General features: G+C 48.5%; 1 long non-coding RNA gene across 1 annotated transcript in view; it reads left to right on the top strand.

Moving 5' to 3' along the window:
* Positions 1-21,866, top strand: part of LOC310851831 — a 40,621-nt gene extending 18,755 nt beyond the window's left edge. Inside the window, exons 2-3 of the long non-coding RNA XR_014567855.1 lie at positions 21,202-21,530; positions 21,652-21,866. This is a non-coding gene — a long non-coding RNA (uncharacterized lncRNA). The remainder of the gene's footprint in view (positions 1-21,201; positions 21,531-21,651) is intronic.
* Positions 21,867-22,713: the final 847 nt, after the last annotated feature.

The raw sequence follows: 22,713 nt of genomic DNA, 5'->3' as shown, positions 1-22,713 counted from the left end.
GTCAAGACTTGCCAAAAGAGTGGGGGGAAAACTATTTATGTACGCCACAAGAGTTGCAGGAAGGTAAGAAGGTTCTTTTTATCATATGTGGTAGTCTTGTAGTAAGGTTAAAGCTTACCGGGAAATGAATCGAAAAGGATGTTTAAAATAACGTTGGAGAGAAATTGAGTTGAGAAACAAGATTAAGGGTGCATATTGATATAGGAATGTATTAGATAAAATGTAAAGAAATATACAATCACAAGAGTACATTCATTTGTAAAAAAAGAATATACAATGAGATTGTACAAATATTATTTTGAAATGGCTTTATGTCTTTGTTTTTTCTTTCTTTAGGTACATAAATTTGGTATATAAACTTTGTATACATGTTGGAAATTATATTATAATATGCCCTGTAATGAAATATGATAATGTATACATTGTGACATAAGAACGTTAATAAAAAAGAAAGAAAATAAAATGGAAGTTGATTTTTAAAAAATAAAAAATAAAATAAAATAACTTTTGTAAAAAACAACAACCATAAGCTTTTGTTTTGGAATATAGATATAGATGATATATAGATATAGATATAGATAAATTCCCCCATTTAATATTATATATTCACATCATCCCTGTCCACTACACCACCCTGGCTCTTAGAGCCTATTGACTTCCTTCCCTCCTGCCTCAAGGCTTTCAAAATTAACCTTTATAACATTGCAATTTATACATTTTCCATTTCTAATTACCCTCATTACAGAAGGACTCAAAATTTAAATAAAGATAGAAAGATAGAAAAATTCTCATTACAAGCCTTCGGACGACCCTGCTTGTGTTGTTAATTGCTTACAGTGATCTTTCAGATATTGCATAAATTCACTCCAAACCTTTTGAAATATTGATGGTGCTGGTTTTGGATTTTTCCCATCAGCTTCGCCAGTTCTGCAAAGTCCATTATCTTCATCTGCCCCTCTTCTGTCATTGGTACTTCTTCTTTTTCCGTTTTTGGGCTAAAAGAATTCTTACCATAGTTGTTGCAGAAATGAACAGTCTTTTAGCTTCCCTTGGTATCTCTTCACCCAGTATACCCATTAAGAAGGTTTTAGCTTTTTAACAAAAGTATTTTTAAAACATTTTCTTTAACTCATTATACATCATTTCCCAGAAAGGCTTTGCCTCTTTATAGTCCACCACATGTGGTGGAAGATACCTAGCTTTCATTTTGGAAATTATAGGGACAGAAATACCGTAAACTGTAGAGAAACGTATTAATGCGGCAAGAACGCTACTCGCCCCAAAATGGAAAGAAGCAGAAGTCCCAGCGAAGGAAAAATGGATACAAAAACCTATGGAATATGCAGAAATGGCAAAACTCGCTGGAAGAATAAGAAATCAAGACAACAAACTTTTCATAAGAGAATGGCAAGGGTTTATTTGAACATTTACATGGGAGATGATCTATAATGAAATGAAAAAGGTATTTAAATATACCTTCCTGAAGAAACCAGAGGCCTTTCTCCTGGGCATGGTCGGCCAATTGGTGCCAAAGAAGGACAGAACTTTTTTTATGTATGCAACAAGAGCAGCAAGAATACTTATTGCAAAGTATTGGAAGGCACAAGATCTACCCACTTTGGAAGAATGGCAGATGAAGGTGATGGACTATATGGGATTGGCAGAAATGACTGGCAGAATCCGAGACCAGGGAGAAGAGTCAGTGGAGTAAGATTGGAAGAAATTTAAAGACTATCTACAGAAACACTGTAAAATCAAGGAATGCTAAAAGGATGTTGGAATGATGTAATGTGGTTTTTGCAGTAATGCTATATAGGGTTAGGGAAGAATGTATTGTTAACAGGTCAGAATGTAAAGTTACAATATATTAAGATAAATTAGTAAGATAAAAACAAGAATGGAAAGGATTTGCTGAAATAATCAATTGAACTAGAATACAAAAAAGGGAGGTGTGAGGAGGTCAAAGAAACAAGTAAATGAAAGACAAGACATGGAAAGATGGATTTCTTTTTAATTGTTTTTACTTTCTCTGCATTTTGTATTTTCTGTTTTTCTTTTTCTTTATTTTTGTATTTTTTTGAAACTTTAATAAATATTATTTTTTTAAAAAATATTTGAACATTTGCAGATAAATTGTGAACAGATAAGAACATTGGCAGGATTAGTGCAATAACCTGTAGTTTTATAAGAGTATATACTTAAAGTAGATAAAAAATGAGCAAATTAAGTTAATTTGGATATGCAGAAGATATTAAAAATAAAGTTAGGAACCGTAGAAAGAGGGGGAAGGAAGTCAAGTTTGGAAAGGTTAAAATGATTTTAAAATGAATGAAATGGATAAACCCGAAAAGCATTTTAAAAAATCTTTTTAAAAAAAAGAGTTGCAGGAAGGATCAGCTCCAACCATTTTAGGGACGCTACTCTGGATTTGTGTGGGGTTTACCCCTGACCCTTTTCTTCTCCCGAAGATACCCCACAAGTGCCAGGAGTCCAGGTTCCCAGCTTGATAACACAGTACATTTCCGAGCACAATTCAAAGTGTTGGTGCTGACCTTTAAAGCCCTAAACGGCCTCGGTCCAGTATATCTGAAGGAGCGTCTCCACCCCCATCATTCTGCCCGGACGCTGAGGTCCAGCGCCGAGGGCCTTCTGGCTGTTCCCTCATTGCGAGAAGCAAAGCTACAGGGAACCAGGCAGAGGGCCTTCTTGGTAGTGGCGCCCGCCCTGTGGAACGCCCTTCCAGCAGATGTCAAAGCGATAAACAACTACCTGACATTCAGAAGACATCTTAAGGCAGCCCTGTTCAGGGAAGTTTTTAAAGTGTGATATTTTACTGTATTTTTGGTTTCTATGGAAGCCGCCCAGAGTGGCTGGGGAGGCCCAGCCAGATGGGCGGGGTATAAATAATAAATTATTATTATTATTATTAAGCGTAGGTAATTAAAAAGGAGGATTTGTTGCAAAAAAACCCCAGATAGTTCCGGACGGCTTGGACAAAGCCTCCGTCATCATTACTCAAGATGACCCTTCTGAAGGCTCCTTCCGGTGTCTACAGAATATATTGAACCGATGCCCCTTGCATCTCTTCTTTTGCTTCCTGTCTAACAGCCCTCCCATTCATCAACTCCTCAGACTTTTTTTTTTAAGCACAGGAGGTTTTATTGTTGAAACACAAATGGAAAAAAGACACCCCAAGTTACATCAGAGAATACAAAATACTTAGAAAACTAAGCCCCCCTCCCTTGACGCATGATAGTCTCCCCCTGCCCCACAAACACACTGCACATTTATTCTGTTGGACAACCACAGCGAAATGAATTGATACCTTCCAGCAGCAAAAGTCAGCTGCAGGGTGCTCTTACTGTCTATATTGAAACTGTCCAACATGCACAGTCCCAACATCCTAGTCTGTTTCAGCTGTTTAAAAACAACATCACCATCATTGTGTTCCCAAAAATGAAGATTTAGTTTCATAAATATTCTGTTAAAGAGAGCTTTGTAAGCTCATAAATTGGCTTGTATAAAAACCACATAATTAAACATGCTCTTGTACAATTTTGGGGGACGCGGGTGGCGCTGTGGGTTAAACCACAGAGCCTAGGACTTGCCAATCAGAAGGTCGGCGGTTCGAATCCCCGCAACGGGGTGAGCTCCTGTTTCTTGGTCCCTGCTCCTGCCAACCTAGCAGTTCGAAAGCACCTCAAAGTGCAAGTAGATAAATAGGTACCACACCGGCGGGAAGATAAATGGCATTTCCATGCGCTGCTCTGGTTCATCAGAAGCGGCTTAGTCATGCTGGCCACATGACCCGGAAGCTGTACGCCGGCTCCCTCGGCCAATAAAGCGAGATGAGCGCCGCAACCCCAGAGTTGGCCACGACTGGACCTAATGGTCAGGCGTCCCTTTACCTTTACTGTACAATTTTGCCATTTCAGGTGGAAATCACCCGCGCAAAGTCACAGGCTCCAAACGAGGGATGCAGCTTCCCAAGGGGCAGAGAACTCCCATCCATATCAAGTAATGAAGAAACTTGATGCCGGATCGTCAGCTGCACATTTTTCCCCCAGGTTGGCTCCCTGCCAGCCTCCGCCATCCTGTGTCAGCGTTTCACCTTTTGTTACCCGGGTCTCGATGTATCCGATCCACCCCTCCAGCACCGTCAGCTTCTCATAGAACCATAGAGTTGGAAGAGACCACAAGGGCCATGGAGTCCAACCCCCTGCCAAGCAGGAAACACCATCAGAGCACTCCTGACATATGGCTGTCAAGCCTCTGCTTAAAGACCTCCAAAGAAGGAGACTCCACCACACTCCTGGGCAGCAAATTCCACTGTCGAACAGCTCTTACTGTCAGGAGGTTCTTCCTAATGTTTAGGTGGAATCTTCTTTCTTGTAGTTTGGATCCATTGCTCCATGTCCGCTTCTCTGGAGCAGCAGGAAACAACCTTTCTCCCTCCTCTATGTGACATCCTTTGATATATTTGAACATGGCTATCATATCACCCCTGAACCTCCTCTTCTCCAGGCTAAACATGCCCAGCTCCCTTAGCCGTTCCTCATAAGGCATCGTTTCCAGGCCTTTGACCATTTTGGTTGCCCTCCTCTGGACACGTTCCAGTTTGTCAGTGTCCTTCTTGAACTGTGGTGCCCAGAACTAGACACAGTACTCCAGGTGAGGTCTGACCAGAGCAGAATACAGTGGCACTATTACTTCCCTTGATCTAGATGCTATACTCCTATTGATGCAGCCCAGAATTGCATTGGCTTTTTTAGCTGCCGCATCACACTGTTGGCTCATGTCAAGTTTGTAGTCAACCAAGACTCCTAGATCCTTTTCACATGTACTGCTCTCAAGCCAGGTGTCACCCATCTTGTATTTGTGCCTCTCATTATTTTTTTTGCCCAAGTGCAATACTTTACATTTCTCCCTGTTAAAGCATGGCCAGGTGTGAGCGGCAGGACATGTCGAAGGAATTGAGGAAGTCCACGATCTTCTTGATGGAGCTGGTGGTCACCTCAATGTACTCGCGGTTGGCCCAGTCCTGGTGGATCTTGTGCTGAACCGGTTCTGCCTGGACCGACATGACCGACTGCTGGGAGCAGACCACCCCCCCTACTCCTCGGACTTATTGGATCAGCTCCAGCCTCTTCCTTTTCGAGAGACTATCTCTGAGTCTATTCGCTCCTATTTGTGCTTCCTGTGAGCTTTGGCTGTGTTCTAGCCTGTTGTCAGCTACTGCCTTATCAGCCAGCCTGATAAGGTCAGGAAGAGCCGACGTCTGCAGCTTCCCGCTCTCCCCTGCCTGGCTCACATCTAAGCCTCTCTGTTCCTGGCTGCTTTCTGCAGTTGGCTGCAAACCTTTGCTGGGAGCTGGCTCATTCCTGACACAAGGCAACAGAGGTTTGAGGATCAGAGTTTTCCTTCACCTAGACGTGCTCCCTTCCCAGGTGGATGAGCCCCACCTGCCTCTCACTTCCCTCTGAAGCACATGCAGAAACTGCCTTCTTTCTTTCTTTTTTTTTCACTTTCAAAACACAGTACTTTTAATCTCCTGGAAAGGCAGCTGTATATTACGAAGCCTAAAGATGTGAAAACACACAAACCAAGTGATTACTTCAGAAAGCAGTTTTGTGGTCTTAAAAGTTTTGCGGTTGTTGTTGTTGTTTAGTCGTTTAGTCATGCCCGACTCTTCGTGACCCCCTGGACCAGAGCACGCCAGGCACTCCTGTCTTCCACTGCCTCCCTCAGTTTGGTCAAACTCATGCTGGTAGCTTCGAGAACACTGTCCCACCATCTTGTCCTCTGTCATCCCCTTCTCCTTGCGCCCTCCATCTTTCCCAACATCAGGGTCTTTTCCAGGGAGTCTTCTCTTCTCATGAGGTGGCCAAAGTCTTGGAGCCTCAGCTTCATGATCTGTCCTTCCAGTGAGCACTCAGGGCTGATTTCCTTCAGAATGGAGAGGTTTGATCTTCTTGCAGTCCATGGGACTCTCAAGAGTCTCCTCCAGCACCAGAATTCAAAAGCATCAATTCTTCGGTGATCAGCCTTCTTTATGGTCCAGCTCTCACTTCCATACATCACTACTGGGAAAACCATAGCTTTTACTATATGGACCTTTGTTTGCAAGGTGATGTCTCTACTTTTTAAGATGTAACTTAAAAGTTACAGTCCTTTAAATGTTAAAGCTTTCTCCACAACCACATGTTCCTTTGATGTTTGGGTTATTGGAAACCAATTCACTGGACAGTTTGTCTTCTATATAGTCCATTTCAGTACCTAGAAGTGTGAGTTGCGCTTTCGTTTCAATACTCTAACACCATCTTGTACTACTTCCTCATCAGAGTCCTCCTTTGATTTTGTGTATTCTAGTGTATAAGAAAGCCCATTTACAGTCTCTTGTACGGACACCAACTTTAATGCCTCCATGGTCATGTTTGTCTTTAAGCAGCTGTTTTATCTTCTGCACAGATGGGGTCAGTTTAAGGGTGGCTCTAGGGCCTGAATGTGATGGCCTGGGAATCCGATTCAGAGGCTGAACTGGAGGAATCCCAGCCTGCACAGGGCTGGCTGATCTGGGGCAGGGCCTTGATTCTGAAGTGCCTGCACCTGTGCCGGATCCTCAGGAGCAGGCACCAGGTGAATTCACTCTGGCTCCAGAGGTGGTTGAGGACTCAGTGCCTGCAGGTGAGTCTCCCCCTGGGTCCAGTAACCCTTCAGCCTCTCCTGAGCTGCAGAGGCTCAGGGCAGAGAGGCGGAGGGAACTGGTTTCTCCCAGGAGGAGTGTCCGCCTAAGGGCCAGGAGAGGCGGGTCTCCTGGGGGCCGGGACCGCCCCTGGCCTCAGAGAAGATAAAGGCCAGTCAGCCTGGTCCCAGGTTGCGGGAGCAACGTCGTTGTTGAGTACCTGTTCCTGCCCGGACCCAGACCTGACCTTCCAGTGTTCCTGTCCCCGCCCAGCTTCCTGCTTCGGACCTCGCCCCGCTCCTTGTGAACTGTTTCCAGGCTAGTGACTCAGGACCGGACTTTGACTACGCCAATGGTAACCTTCCCCCCGGGACCAGCACACTGAATCTTCCTCTCGCTCACAGACCGAACAGTGGATCTGACCAGGGAAGAGGCCATTTCTCCTGCTCCACCCTTTCAGCCCATCCTCCGAAGTTGTCCATGGACACGGCGGATGGAGTGACGCCCAGAAACTGCCTTCTTGACCACTGGACCCCCACTTGGTCTCATCCACTCAATCTGCCAGATCCTGTCTTCACATGCAGGAGAGGTCCCACCAAGCGTTTGAGACCTATCGGCTCCCCTCACCTGGTTTAGCTGGTCAGTTGATGTGTGATGGCCTGGGATTCGGACTCGGATGCTGAACCTGAGGGATCCCAGCCTGCACAGAATTCCCTGCCTCCAGAACCAGCTGAGCCGGGGCTGGGGCATGAGCCTGAAGGGTCCTCACCTGTGCTGGATCCTCAGGTGCAGCCACCAGCTGAGTCTGCTCTGGCTCCTGAGGTGAGGGAGGACCCAATGCCTGCAGGTCCTCCACTCTCAGCCCCGTCAGGGGAAGGTGAGGTTGCCTCTGGGTCCAGTAACCCTCCAGCCTCTCCTGAGCTGCAGAGGCTCAGGGCAGAGAGGCGGAGGGAACTAAGTTCCCACAGGAGGAGTGCTCACCTCCAGGCCAGGAGAGGCGAGTCACCTGTGGACTGGGGCCGCCCTATGCCTCGGGGCAGATAAAAGCCGTCAGCCCCAGTCCCAAGTTGTGGGAGCAACTTCATTGGTTGACAGTTCCTGCCTGAACCCTGCCCTGCTATCCTGCCGGAGCTCCTGACCTCACCCGACTCCCTGCCCTGCATCCAGCTTCAACTTTTACGGACAGCCTCCATACTACACCTTTGACCTCAGACTGGACTCGGACCTCGCCTCTCAGTTAGCCCCCGAGACCAGCCCACGAAGCCGTTCCTGGGGTGTGGGGTATGTTTGTGCTTGCACAAGGAGTCAAGGGTCTGCCATGGACTTCCACTAACCCCCCTGGATTTATTCTGAATTGGTGTCCGATGACGAAAACTTCAGAAGCCGCTGCACCTGTCATACAAGATCATTAATAATAATAATAATAATAATAATAATAATAATAATAATAATAATAATAATAGAAGAAGAAGAAGAAGAAGAAGAGGAGTTTGGATTTGATATCCCGCCTTTCACTCCCTTTAAGGAGTCTCAAAGCGGCTCACATTCTCCTTTCCCTTCCTCCCCCACAACAAACACTCTGTGGGGTGAGTGGGGCTGAGAGACTTCAAGGAAGTGTAACTGGCCCAAGGTCACCCAGCAGCTGCAGGTGGAGGAGTGGAGACTCGAACCCGGTTCTCCAGATTACGAGACTACCGCTCTTAACCACTACACCACACATAATAATGATAATAATAATAATAATTTATTATTTAAACCCCGCCCATCTGGCTGGGCTTCCCCAGCCACTCTGGGCGGCTTTCAACAAAATATTAAAATACCGTAATACATCAAACATTAAAAGCTTCCCTAAACAGGGCTGCCTTCAGATGTCTTCTAAAAGTCAGATAGTTGTTTATTTCCTCGACATCTGGTGGGAGGGCGTTCCACAGGGCGGGCGCCACCACCGAGAAGGCCCTCTGCCTTGTTCCCTGTAACTTGGCTTCTCGCAGAGAGGGAACTGCCAGAAGGCCCTTGGAGCTGGACCTCAGTGTCTGGCCAGAACGATGGAGGTGGAGACGCTCCTTCAGGTATACTGGGCCTTTGAGGCCGTTTAGGGCTTTCAAATCGGGATGCAGGTGGCGCTGTGGGTTAAAGCCTCAGCGCCTAGGACTTGCCGATCGAAAGGTCGGCGGTTCGAATCCCTGCGGCGGGGTGCGCTCCCGCTGCTCGGTCCCAGCTCCTGCCAACCTAGCAGTTCGAAAGCACCTCCGGGTGCAAGTAGATAAATAGGGACCGCTTACCAGCGGGAAGGTAAACGGCGTTTCCGTGTGCGGCTCTGGCTCGCCAGATGCAGCTTTGTCACGCTGGCCACGTGACCCGGAAGTGTCTCCAGACAGCGCTGGCCCCAGGCCTCTTAAGTGAGATGGGCGCACAACCCCAGAGTCTGTCAAGACTGGCCCGTACGGGCAGGGGTACCTTTACCTTAGGGCTTTCAAGGTCAGCACCAACACTTTGAATTGTGCTTGGAAACGTACTGGGAGCCAATGTAGGTCTTTCAAGATCGGTGTTATATGGTCTTTGCAGCCACTCCCAGTCCCCAGTCTGGCTGCCGCATTCTGGATTAGTTGTAGTTTCCAAATCACCTTCAAAGGGAGCCCCTCGCAGAGCGCATTGCAGTAGTCCAAGCGGGAGATAACCAGAGCATGCACCACTCTGGCCAGGCAGTCCGCAGGCAGATAAGGTCTCATCCTGTGTACCAGATGGAGCTGGCAGACAGCTGCCCTGGACACAGAACTGACCTGTGCCTCCATGGACAGCTGTGAGTCCAAAATGACTCCCAGGCTGCGCACCTGGTCCTTCAGGGGCACAGTTACCCCATTCAGGACCAGGGAGTCCTCCACACCTGCCACATTCCACAGAAACACCCCATTGCATGTTAGCTCCCAAAGAGGACTCCGAGTCGAAGAAGGAGATTCAATATAACTGGTGTCCAATTAGAGATAGCGGACTATTTGGCAAGTGTTCTGAGGGTGTCCGGCTGGTGGATCTGGCTTCCTTTCCAGGGGAAAATTCAGAGACGAAGGTGGTTTCGTTATTAGCCGGTTGAAACGGTCTCCGTTCTGTATTGAGTTGAATAGGATCCAAAAAGCAGCAGTCTGATTGGTCCTAGAACAATGCAGCAGTATGATTGGTCTGCAGGAGCCACCCAATCCAGCTCCAGGTGGAATTGAACCCGCAACCTGATTGGCCTACAGGAGAATCCCAGAATTAGCCAATCATGTGTGACCCATTGTGTAAATAATGTATATAAAGCAGATATTTTGGGGAAACTTTAATGCCTCACTACTATGAGTATATTTCAGTCTCTCTCTGTGCGAACTGTTGCTGCCAAAAGCTCTCTAGTCCAGACCTGGATAACCTGCCTCCTAGATTTCTCATTTTGGAGGCCTGGTCTGACACCACAGACACCAGTGAATTGCAGTTGTTACGGAAGGGGGGGGCATGTCTTCTTCACCTTCTTCGCTACAATATATCCATTTATTCCCAATTGTCAATGTCAAAAGGGACTAAAATCTATAAAATCCATAGAAAATCAACGTGCCAATTTGCTCAATTTCTCTAGGACTCCATCACCCCTCCCCTGTCCTCCATAATCCCTCAAGTAAGGTGTCAAGACCCTAATCCTGTCAAATCACTCTGCCAAGCCTTTCCTCCGGGCAATGCCAGGTGGCAGACTATGCATACATGGATCATTGTCTTCCCATCACTGGCACTCAGGAAACGCTTATCTGCGCATATCTCCAGCTCTGCATATTCCCTCCTACCTCCTCCATATGTTAATCCGGTGTAACCCAACCTCTCCTTAATGTATTCATGATGTAATCTGTGTAACCCAACCTTTCCTTAATGTATTCATGATGTAACTGGGATGTATTTTGCACTGTATTCTGGGACATGGAGGGAGTTTCAAAAGTTCATGTCACCCCTTTCTCGCGGTTCAATCTGGTCTTGAACCTGTTGCGCAATAAACTTGGATCTTCTGCAGCTTGCTCCTGTGCCCGGCTAAGCTCATTTTCTTCCGCAGTGACCCGCGGACTTAGTCCGACGAGCTGGGTGGCAGAGTAGCCCCGCACCCAGATTTTAGCCGTAACACAGTGATTTTTAAAAAAGGACCCTCCATGGTTCAGTGTGGAAAGACCCTTTAATTACATTCTGCTTCCAGCCCAGCAACTTGTCACGGCCTCATTAACACCCTCGTGGGTGGTGGAGACACAACCAGCTTGGCTATCTATGAATCCGGCTTTGACAAAAACCACAGCGCTCAAGGCAGCTCGCCTAACACAACCACCCTGCTTAAAAAAGTCTCCTCCTGGGCTTGTTTATCAGCTTGGGGTGTTACTCGGAGGCTGAAGGGAGGTCGGAAACAAACCCCCCCCCACCGAAAACAGGGAGCAAGCAATCAGTGGCCAAATGCCCCAAAGAACCTAGGGATCCAGATAGACTGCCCCTGGAGCTGGAGGCTCCGTAAGAACCTAAGCAAAGCCCAACCGCTGGATCAGGCCAAGGGCTCATCAAGTCCAGCGTCCTGTACTCACAGTGGATACCCACACGTTGGATATGTGGGGAACTGGGTGTCAGTCTGGGGTGTGTCTAAAGAGCCACCCATGCCTAGCTGCTGACAGGTGGATTGTGATGGCCTGGGATTCGGACTCGGAGGCTGAACCAGAGGAATCCCGGCCTGCACAGGAGTCCCCGCCTCCAGGGCCGGCTGAACTGGGGCAAGGCCTAGATTCTGAGGAGCCTGCACCTGTGTCAGATCCTCAAGAGCAGGCACCAGGTGAAACCATTCTGGCCCCAGAGGTGCTTGAGGACTCAGTGTCTACAGGTGAGCCTCCTCCGGGGCCCAGTAACCCTTCGGCCTCTCCTGAACTGCAGAGGCTCAGGGCAGAGAGGCGAAGGGAACTGGTTGCTCCCAGGAGGAGTGCTCGCCTTAAGGCCAAGGAAGGCGGGGCTCCTGGGGGCCGGGACCGCCCCTGGCCTTAGAAGAAGATAAAGGCCAGTCAGCCCGGTCCCAGGTTGCGGGAGCAACGTCGTTGTTGGCTTCAGACCTTCCAGTGTTCCTGTTCCCTGCCCGGCCTCCTGCTTCTGACCTTCCAGCATTCCTGTTCCCGCCCGGCTCCCAGCTTCTGACCTTCCAGTGTTCCTGTTCCCTGCCCGGCCTCCTGCTTCTGACCTTCCAGCGTTCCTGTTCCCTGCTCGGCCTCCTGCTTCTGACCTTCCAGCGTTCCTGTTCCCGCCCGGCTCCCAGCTTCTGACCTTCCAGCGTTCCTGTTCCCGCCCGGCTCCCAGCTTCAGACCTTCCAGCGTTCCTGTTCCCTGCTCGGCCTCCTGCTTCTGACCTTCCAGCGTTCCTGTTCCCGCCCGGCTCCCAGCTTCGCACCTTCCAGCGTTCCTGTTCCCGCCCGGCTCCCAGCTTCAGACCTTCCAGCGTTCCTGTTCCCTGCTCGGCCTCCTGCTTCTGACCTTCCAGCGTTCCTGTTCCCGCCCGGCTCCCAGCTTCGCACCTTCCAGCGTTCCTGTTCCCGCCCGGCTCCCAGCTTCAGACCTTCCAGCGTTCCTGTTCCCTGCTCGGCCTCCTGCTTCTGACCTTCCAGCGTTCCTGTTCCCTGCTCGGCCTCCTGCTTCTGACCTTCCAGCATTCCTGTTCCCGCCCGGCTCCCAGCTTCAGACCTTCCAGCGTTCCTGTTCCCGCCCGGCTCCCAGCTTCAGACCTTCCAGTGTTCCTGTTCCCGCCCGGCTCCCAGCTTCTGACCTTCCAGCGTTCCTGTTCCCGCCCGGCTCCCAGCTTCGGACCTTCCAGTGTTCCTGTTCCCTGCCCGGCCTCCTGCTTCTGACCTTCCAGCGTTCCTGCTCCCCCCCCGGCTCCCTGTTTCGGACCTTGCCTCTCGTCTTGTGAACTCGGACTTCGGTAACGGTACCTTCCCCCCGGGACCAGCACATGGATATTTGTGGATGTAATAAATGAAATTTAAGGTCTTATATATATAATAAATGTACCAACCAAGCACGTACATAGATCAGCACAGGAAGACCAGCCGGAAACCATTTTGACTCCCAAACTGACCAAATGTTTTCTCTGCAAAGTCAAAGGAAAATGGAAAAGCCTCCCCATTGTCTTTTCCTTCACAAATCCCGTCTTAAGGGTATGTCTGTCTGTGTTTGAATAGGGTGAGCCTGTGACCTGGCTCAGGAACTAAGTATTTATCATTACAAAAGCCTGGCCAGGCTCCCCAGGGTATCCAATCAAGTGACCATTAACAGGTAACCTGCCAGACAGGAGATAAATAACGCACTCAGATTTCTGTTGTAGACCGCCTTTTCTGTGATGTAGGTATGATGTATGAAGGGGTGGTGGTCTTAGATTATACACCTTCTGTGATGTACCATATTTTTCGTCCCATAGGACGCTCCGTCCCATAGGACGCACCTACTTTTTTGGGGGGGAAATAAAGGGGGGGAAATTTCCTTTATTCCCCCCCCCAAACCAGGTCGGGGAACAGTGTGATGGCGGCGCTGCGCCTCCCCGCTGTCCCTCCCCGCTGTCCCCCGAGCTTGTGGGGCTGGCCGATGTCTGCCCGGCGCGAGGGGCGCTCTGCTTCAGAACGGCTGAGACGCCGGGCGGCAGGCTGCGGACACATGTGCGAAGCACGGGGTGTCATCCGGAGGGTGCCCCGTGCTCCGCGCTGCAGGCTGCCGCCCGCAAGCCTTGCGCTCCTGGGGGGAGTTCCCCCGGGTGTGCAAGACTTGCCGACACCTGCGCGAAGCATGGGGCGTCCTCCGGAGGGCGCCCCGTGCTCCGCACTGCAGGCTGCCGCCTGCAAGCCTTGCACGCCCAGGGGAACTCCCTCCGGGCGCGCAAGGCTTGCGGATAGGTTCCTGGAGCCTGGAGAGCGAGAGGTGTCGGTGCGCACCAACGCCTCTCGCTCTCCAGGCTTCAGCGAAGGCCTGCATCCGCCCCATCGGACGCACACATTTCCCCCCTTCATTTTTGGAGGGGAAAAAGTGCGTCCTATAGGGCGAAAAATACGGTATGTATGATGTATGGAGGGGTGGTCTGGAGCTCCAGGGCAGGGCATTTAAACTATCTATATAAGGCCTTGCGCACCATTTTTCGAGACCCCCCTCCTTTCCTGCGTGTGAGGGGAGCACCCTGTTGCAACAGATCAATAAAGATTAAGCTTACGAGCTGCTTTGCTTCACAATATTCTCTGCTTGGCCTCTGTTCTTTTCTCCGACCGATGGAGAACCTACAAAGGACTCTATAAGGGCTCTTGTGTCCCCCATAAGGGAATAAGGGCAGATTTTCATTCATTACAATACCCACATGTTGGATATGTGGGGAACTGGGTGTCAGTCTAGGGTGTCTGAAGAGCCACCCATGCCTAGGGAAGGAGAGCTGCTGACAGGTGGATATTTGTGGAAAGGCAGCATTGCTTAGTGGTTAGAATGTCAGATGAGGATTTGACACCCCCACCCCACTTGGCCCTGCAGTGCCCTTGTTGACCATGGGGCCCAGTCACTGCCCCTCAACCTGACCTACCTCACAGGGGTGTTGTGGAAATTAAATGAGGAAGGAGAGAACCATGTACCCCCCAACTTGAGCGCAGCAAATAACAATTGGTGGAGGGAGCAGGAATCAGAGGCTGCCTCGTTTGGTTTTAATTTCAAATTCCAGGTTCTCTAGGAGTGCAAATTACAGATGCCGAGCGTCTTAAGGACGGATCCCCGCTTTCCTTCAGATGCCAAGAATTCAAAGCAGCTCACCACAAAAGAGTCAGAAACGATAGAGCACAATCAAGGTGTCAATCACTATCAAAGACAAAACGCGACAGGAACCATTGGGAGGCGGCAGAAAAATAAAAAAAAAGTCAGGGAGGAATGACAGGAAACATTTTGTGGTGAAGCATCAGCGGGAGATACAGACCCAAAAAGGCCTCTCCCCCTGTCTGGATGAGACAGTGTCCGGACTTAGAGGGAGCAAGGCGGACTCCTCTAAGAAGGAGATTTGCAGAACGTTTGTCAGAATGCACAGGAAGGAAGGAAGGAAGGAAGGAAGGAAGGAAGGAAGGAAGGGAGAAAGATGGTCGCTCACCTGCATTCAAGTATCTGGAGAAGTTCACACCCATGCACTACACTTTGTTGTTGTTTAGTCGTGTCTGCCTCTTCGTGACCCCCTGGACCAGACCACACCAGGCCCTCCTGTCTTCCACTGCCTCCCGCAGTTTGGTCAAACTCATGTTCGCAGCTTCAAGAACACTGTCTCACCATCTCGTCCTCTGTCGTCCCCTTCTCCTTGTGCCCTCCATCTTTCCCAACATCAGGGTCTTTTCCAGGGAGTCTTCTCTTCTCCTGAGGTGGCCAAAGTCTTGGAACTTCAGCTTCAGGATCTGTCCTTCCAGGGAGCACTCAGGGCTGATTTCCTTCAGAATGGAGATGTCTGATCTTCTTGCAGTCCATGGAAGTCTCAAGAGACTCCTCCAGCACCAGAATTCAAAAGCATCCATTCTTCGGCGATCAGCCTTCCAGCGTCATAATTTTTATATGCCTGTTGTCTTTGTCCATGGAGTTTTCCTGGCAGGGATACTGGAGTGGCTTGCCAGTTCCTTCTCCAGGTTGATCAAGTTTAGTCAAAACTCTCCTTCAATCTGAACATAGGGATGGAAAGATTCGTCATTACAGAGGCACGGTTGTTAAAATTATCGGACTTAACTGAGATGGAGAAATTGACGTGTTTCATCACAGAAAATCATTATCAACATTTGCTAAAGATTGCAAACTCCTTATAGACATAATCTGGAATTGAAGACTGAAGATAATATTGGTTTATAGAAATAGGAATTAAGGTTGTCATATTTTGAAGAGCAAAGGAAAGGATGCTATGACGGCCATTCAAAGCAAATAAATGCAATTTTTTTTTCTAATTTCCCCCTGTAAAAAGAGGGCATGGCCTGGAAAAAGAGGACACATGGCAACCCTAATTGGTATTATCTCTGAATGCATGTGTTGGACAATTTTCTACATATAGCTGACAGACTAAGAATTAGAAGTTCCCTTTTTTTTGTTCCCTCTTTCTTTTCTTTCTCCTTTTGGTTTGTGTTTTTATTCAGGTTAGTTTTTATATTATTCTTGATGAAATGATATTTGATACATTGGTACCTCGGGTTAAGAACTTAATTCGTTCCGGAGGTCCATTCTTAACCTGAAACTGTTCTTAACCTGAAGCACCACTTTAGCTAATGGGGCCTCCTGCTGCCGCCGCACGATTTCTGTTCTCACCCTGAAGCAAAGTTCTTAACCCCCTTATTTCTGGGTTAGTGGAGTCTGTACCCTGAAGCGTCTGTAACCCGAGGTACCACTGTATTGACCTTTGTGTTCTTTCCCCCAAAACTTTAACAAAATCTATTTAAAATAAAAAAAATCTGAACACAAGGAGCTGAGTCAGGGGCATAGCCCATCCAAGCTCAATAATGTCCACACGGACTGGCAACATCGAAGGAAGGAAGGAAAGAAGGAAGGAAGGAAGGAAGGAAGGAAGGAAGGAAGGAAGGAAGGAAGGAAGGAGAATCTGAAAAACCAGGGCTGATTTCTACCTCCTTCCTTCCTTCCTTCCTTCCTTCCTTCCTTCCTTCCTTCCTTCCTTCCTTCCTTTCTCTCTCTCTCTCTCTCTCTCTCTCTCTCTCTCTCTCTAGCAACTGCTCAGTCAGTCTCTACCCTGTTTGCCAATTGCCGCCCAGTGCTTACCTTTTCTCTCTCCCCCCCCCCCAACAACACGAAAATAAGATATGTCAAGAGAGATGACCTGGATTGCTAATTACAGCCTGGAGGCTAGGATGTGATGCTAATTGGCACTGCTCTCCTTCAGGCAAAGAAAGCCCTCCCTGATCAGCGCCTGCTTTGCAGGGAAGCATCTCTCCTTTCCAAATCAGAGCTGCCATTGCTCTCTCTCTCTCTCTCTCTCTCTCTCTCTCTCTCTCTCTCTCTCTCTCTGCCTGCCTGCCTGCCTGCCTACCTAACTACAAACACTTTATATGGGCTGTGGCCCAGTTTGAGTGGCGAAGGTGGTGATGGTGGTCCAGGGCTCCCCTGTTTGCTTTTGGAGTGCGTTCTGGTTGCTAGGCAACATTGCCTCCTCCTGCTCCATGGGTACCACTGGGCTGGGCCAGCAAGGATGTCAGAAAAGGACCGAGCCACCTTAAAGAGATGCTAGGGCTGCGATTCCGGCATCGCAGGGCGGTTGGACTAGATGACCCTCAGGGATCCCTTTTCAACATTACAGCTCCCCGTTTCTACGACGGGGTCGCCCCTCAATAGCTGGATTCTTTTCTGCTGCTCTGCAACGACCTGGGATGCACAACGGTGCAACCTGGGGCAGGAAAGTAAAAGCAGGGGTGGGGACCCAGGTGTCCGGAATTGTTTTTGAGTTTGGGGTGGCTGTTTCTCAGGGATTGTTTAGCTGGGGTTCCTGCATTGCAGTGGGTTGGGCTAGATAATAATAATAATAATAATAATAATAATAATAATAATAATAATACAATTTTAATTATATCCCGCCCTCCCCAGCCAAAGCCGGGCTCAGAGCGGCTAACAACAATAAAAGTAACACAACATTCTAAAATCAATTGATTTTAAAATCAATTCAAAATCAAATTAATGGCAACTATTGGGCTAGAGTTCTGAGAGAATTACCAAAGGAGGGGGTCAGGCTGTGCCTTGGCCAAAGGCCTGGTGGAACAGCTCCGTCTTGCAGGCCCTGCGGAAAGATGTCAAGTCCCTCAGGACCCTAGTCTCTTGGGACAGAGCATTCCACCAAGTCGGGGCCACAGCCGAAAAAGCCCTGGCTCTGGTTGAGCCCAGCCTAACCTCCCTGTGGCCCAAGACCTCTAAGATGTTTTTGTTTGAAGACCGTAAGGTCCTCCATGGGACATACTAGGAGAGGCGGTCCCGTAGGTATGAGGGTCCTAGGCCGTGAAGGGCTTTAAAGGTCAAAACCAACACCTTGAACCTGATCCTGTACTCCACCGGGAGCTAGTGCAGTTGGTAAAGCACTGGGTGGATGTGATTTCGCGGTAAGAAACCCGTAAGGAGTCTCGCCACAGCATTCTGCACCCGCTAGAGTTTCTGGGTCAGTCTCAAGGGCAGCCCCACGTAGAGCGAGTTACAATAATCCAGTCTGGAGGTGACCGTCGCGTGGATCACAGTGGCTAGGTCAGGGCGAGAGAGGTAAGGAGCCAACTGCTTAGCTTGGCGGAGATGGAAAAATGCCGCCTTTGTTATAGCTGCAATCTGCGCCTCCATGGAAAGGGAGGTATCGAAGATTACACCCAAACTCTTAACGGACAGCGCTGGCACTAATTGCGCCCCCACAAGAGATGGGAGTTGCCCCCCCAATCCCATATCTTCCCAACCCAGCCAAAGGACCTCTGTCTTTGAAGAATTTAACTTCAACCGGCTCCCACGTAACCATCCAGCCACAGCTTCCAAGCATCTGATCAGTGTGTCTGGGGCCGAGTCAGGATGGCCACCCATCAACAGATAGAGTTGGGTGATCGACCATGTCAAAGGCTGCTGACAGGTCTAAAAGAATCAGCAGCCCCAACCCGCCTCGATCCAGCTGCCTACGGAGATTATCTGTTAGGGCGACCAGAGCCATTTCGGTCCCATGACCAGAGCGGAAGCCGGATTGGAATGGATCCAGAGCATTACAGCTCCCCGTTTCTACGAAGGAGCCACCCCTCAATAGCTGGATTCCTTTCTGCTGCTCTGCAACGACCTGGGATGCACAACGGTGCAAGCTGGGGCAGGAAACCAAAAGCAAGGGTGGGGACCCAGATGTCCGGAATTGTTTTTGAGTTTGGGGTGGCTGTTTCTCAGGGATTGTTTAGCATTGCAGCGGGTTGGGCTACATGACCTCTGGGGTTCCCTTCCAAATCCAGGATTCTATGAAAGCCACACTACAGATGCATAGCAGGCAGTAGTGATGTCAAGAGGACAAATCTGGGAATGGCAAAATTGCAGACACCTTCCCAGAAGTCAGTGCTTACCAGGAACCAGAGGAAAACACACACAACCCCCCCATCACCACGCAGATACTCCTGATCTTGTCTCATTCTCCCTCCCTGAGTCACTCTTTGCAGGGCCTAGAGGGGATTAGCTAATACTGGAGGGGGGGGTTGTGTTGTTGTTGGCAGACACCAACTGGGACTCATCAGAAGATGTCTCCTAATGAATCAGACCATCTAAATGAGTATTAGCTGCAAAGCAGCTGGCAAGGCCGCCACCACACACACCAAGTCACAGGCAGAAGAGGAATAAATAATTTTTTTAAAAAAAATTGTCCAGTAGCATCTTGTTGTTGTTTAGTCATTTAGTTGTGTCCGCCTCTTCGTGACCCCCTGGACCAGAGCACGCCAGGCCCTCCTGTCTTCCACTGCCTCCCGCAGTTTGGTCAAACTCATGCTGGTAGCTTCGAGAACACTGTCCCACCATCTCGTCCTCCGTTGTCCCCTTCTCCTTGTGCCCTCCATCTTTCCCAACATCAGGGTCTTTTCCAGGGAGTCTTCCCTTCTCATGAGGTGGCCAAAGTCTTGGAGCCTCAGCTTCAGGATCTGTCCTTCCAGTGAGCACTCAGGGCTGATTTCCTTCAGAATGGAGAGGTTTGATCTTCTTGCAGTCCATGGGACTCTCAAGAGTCTCCTCCAGCACCAGAATTCAAAAGCATCCATTCTTCGGTGATCAGCCTTCTTGATGGTCCAGCTCTCACTTGAGATCAACTAAGTTTGTTCTGGGTATAAGCTTTCGTGTGCATGCACTTGAAAGCTTATACCCAGAACAAACTTGGTTGGTCTCTAAGGTGCTACTGGACCATTTTTTAATTTTTATTTATTTCGACTATGTCAGACCAACACCGCTACCTACCTGAAGGCAAAAGAAGAGTCTTTCATAGCCTCACCTGGAAATGCTGCCAGAGGTTGAGGTTGGGGACCTGAAGAACATGAGAAGAGCCCAGATGCTGGATCACACCGATGGCTCACCTAGTCCAGCATCTTCTTCTCACACTGGTCCAATACCCCTAAGGACCTAGGAATCTAGACAGACTGCCTCTGGACCTCGAGGTCCCAAAAGAAGAGCCGTACTTCTGTCTTCCTCCTGAGGCAGCAAGTTCCACAGTTTAACTCTACACTGTATGAAGAAACATATTTGTTCTTAAGATCTTATCACGTGATGTTCAGAAAGGTAAAATGCTGTTTCAGCTCACTGCATACATACATATTTTGGGAGTCTTGCATACATATTTTGGGAGTCTCCATTTAAATCTTGTTCACCTTGCATTTTACAAAGTTGCCCCCACACCAAGTGCTAAACATACAGGATGAGGGTTCAATTTGTTAAGACTACTACCAAAGCAAAATAAGACATTTACACGTACTGTACATTTCACGAGTAACACAAGGAAGTCTGGATAATGTAACAGTTTAGAATTATTTTGTAGCCAACACATAAAATAAAAGAAATTGGCCTAGCCAATGATATTTAGTTACCGTATTTTTCGCTCTATAAGACGCACCAGACCATAAGACGCACCTAGTTTTTGGAGGAGGAAAACAAGAAAAAAATATATTCTGAATCTCAGAAGCCAGAACAGCAAAAGCGATCACTACGCAGCGAAAGCAGCAATCCCTCGTGCTGTTCTGGCTTCTGGGATAGCTGCGCAGCCTGCATTCGCTCCATAAGACGCACACACATTTCCCCTTACTTTTTAGGATGGGAAAAGTGAGTCTTATAGAGCAAAAAATACGGTATATTGCATGTACAAAGGCAATGAAGATTATAAGCTGCTTGGTTTTGTCATTAGCACAATAAAAACAAACATTCAGGTTGGGGTCTGGAAAAATAGGATAACTTAATTACTTTTCTTGCACACAAAGGGAGAACAACAATTGTATGAAGAAGGAATACCTTGGGTGACCAAGGCCACTGTGGTCAATGGGGGCTGGAGCACCACGGGAAACCCCCCCACTTGTGAGAAGTCGACCATAGGCATAGCCAGGATTTATTTTAGGGGTGCAGGATCCCCCCCAATCATTCAGTTTGTACAAACACGACACACACACACACGACATATGCGACGCTTCTGTTATAAATTCATAGAAAATCAGCCGCACATCGGATCTGTACCCTTCCACTTTTATTTTACACCATGAAGGAAGGACTATCAAAGGGGGGAGACTTGACAGAAGGCAGCCATAATCCTCCAAGCCTGCAGGGAGCCCTCTCCAGTTGGCATGCCAACCTTGATGGTCCTAGACAGAAGATCATTACACTCTCAAAGGACCTGCATACAGAAGTGGATTCAGTACGAACTGAAACAAAGGACAGTGACCAGCCCTTCCCTCTGGGGGCAGGAAACAGTGAACTCTTTGTCCCGTTAATCATGGGGAGGGGGAAAGGAGGAACCAGACAGGTGACAAGACCCTCAGGTTACCACCACAATTCCTCCCTGAACCCCTCCTCTTTGTGATGTGTCAATGATGTAGTCATGATGTAGTCTTAGGGGTGTAGCATGGGGGATTAGTAGCTAATAAAAGTTGGGGTCTTCTTTTGTTTGGGGCTTCCATCTTGTTTCACCTTGTGGCAGGTGGGAGTCCTGTCGCGACAGTCTTCAATCAAGACCAAGCCTACTGGCTGCTGTTTTGCTCTGATTATTCCTGGCTGGTGTCCTTGTTTTTTTTTGTCCAAGGGAGCCCTCAGATTTCTCCATTAACAATGTTGTGAGGAGGACAGAACAGAGGTGTCTGTGATGCAATTGGTCAGTTAGTTTAATATTTTTATTTATTAACTTGATGGGGGGGCTAGCTGCACCTCTGCACCCCCCCCCCCCGGCTTCACCCATGAAGTTGACCTCTTTATTCTTCCTCAACTTTGAACAGCAGCCTGACCTAGGGCTCAAGTCCCCCTGCAGAAGCTATGCTTGATTCCTAGGTTCCTGAATGATTGCCTTGCAAACTGATTTTTCTACAACTTGGCCTGAATCAAAGGCGAGGAGGCTGAGATCTGGCAGAAGAAGCTCCTTGGAAGTGCAATTTGATGACAGGCGAGCCCAGCGCAAGAAATAAATTTCAGAGGGAGGAATGCTTTGCATATGTTAAGGGGAAGGGAAGTCGGGCTCTTCAGGAAAAAATGATTACCTTGATCTGGGGGTCCCTCCCCCCTTTTCTTCCTGGTGCTTGCCTGATCAGTGGGGGTAAGGGACAGCTGTGATTCCTGCATTGCAGAGGGTTGGACTAGATGACCCTGTGATTCTGTGGGTCTTGGAAGATTAGGCAGTGGGACCGGAGTGCAGGTTGCACACTTTTGAGCAAGGAATCAGGAGAAAAGAGCATGTTCCATGGAGGCTATGCACATTGACTAGAGAATGTACAAAATTCAGTCGGACCTAGCTCCTTCAACCATTCCTCATAGGGCTTTGCTTCCAGTTCATTGAATATCTTAGTTGCCCTCCTCTGAACATGTTCTAGCTTGTTAACATTCTTCTTAAATTGTGGTTCCCAAAATTGGACACAGTATTCCAGATGGGTTCTGAAGAAGGCAGAATAGAGTGGGACTATGACTTCCCTTGATCGGGATACTAGATTTCTGTTGATGCAGCCTGTAATAGTGTTAGTTAGTTAGTTAGTTAGTTAGTTAGTTAGGTTGGTTGGTTGGGGGTTTTTTTGCTGCTGCATCACAATTCTCATGTTCAGTTTGTGGTCTGCTAAAAAGCAGAGACATCACCTTGCCAACAAAAGTCCGTATAGTTAAAGCTATGGTTTCCCCAGTAGTGATGTATGGAAGTGAGAGCTGGACCACAAAGAAGGCTGATCGCCGAAGAATGGATGCTTTTGAATTCTGGTGCTGGAGGATACTCTTGAGAGTCCCATGGACTGCAAGAAGATCAAACCTCTCCATTCGGAAGGAAATCAGCCCTGAGTGGTCACTGGAAGGACAGATCC

The sequence above is a fragment of the Podarcis gaigeae genome, assembly GCF_964106915.1.
Source record: "Podarcis gaigeae genome assembly, chromosome: 8".
Lineage (NCBI taxonomy): Eukaryota > Metazoa > Chordata > Lepidosauria > Squamata > Lacertidae > Podarcis > Podarcis gaigeae.
This window is presented reverse-complemented; position numbering and strand designations above follow the sequence as displayed.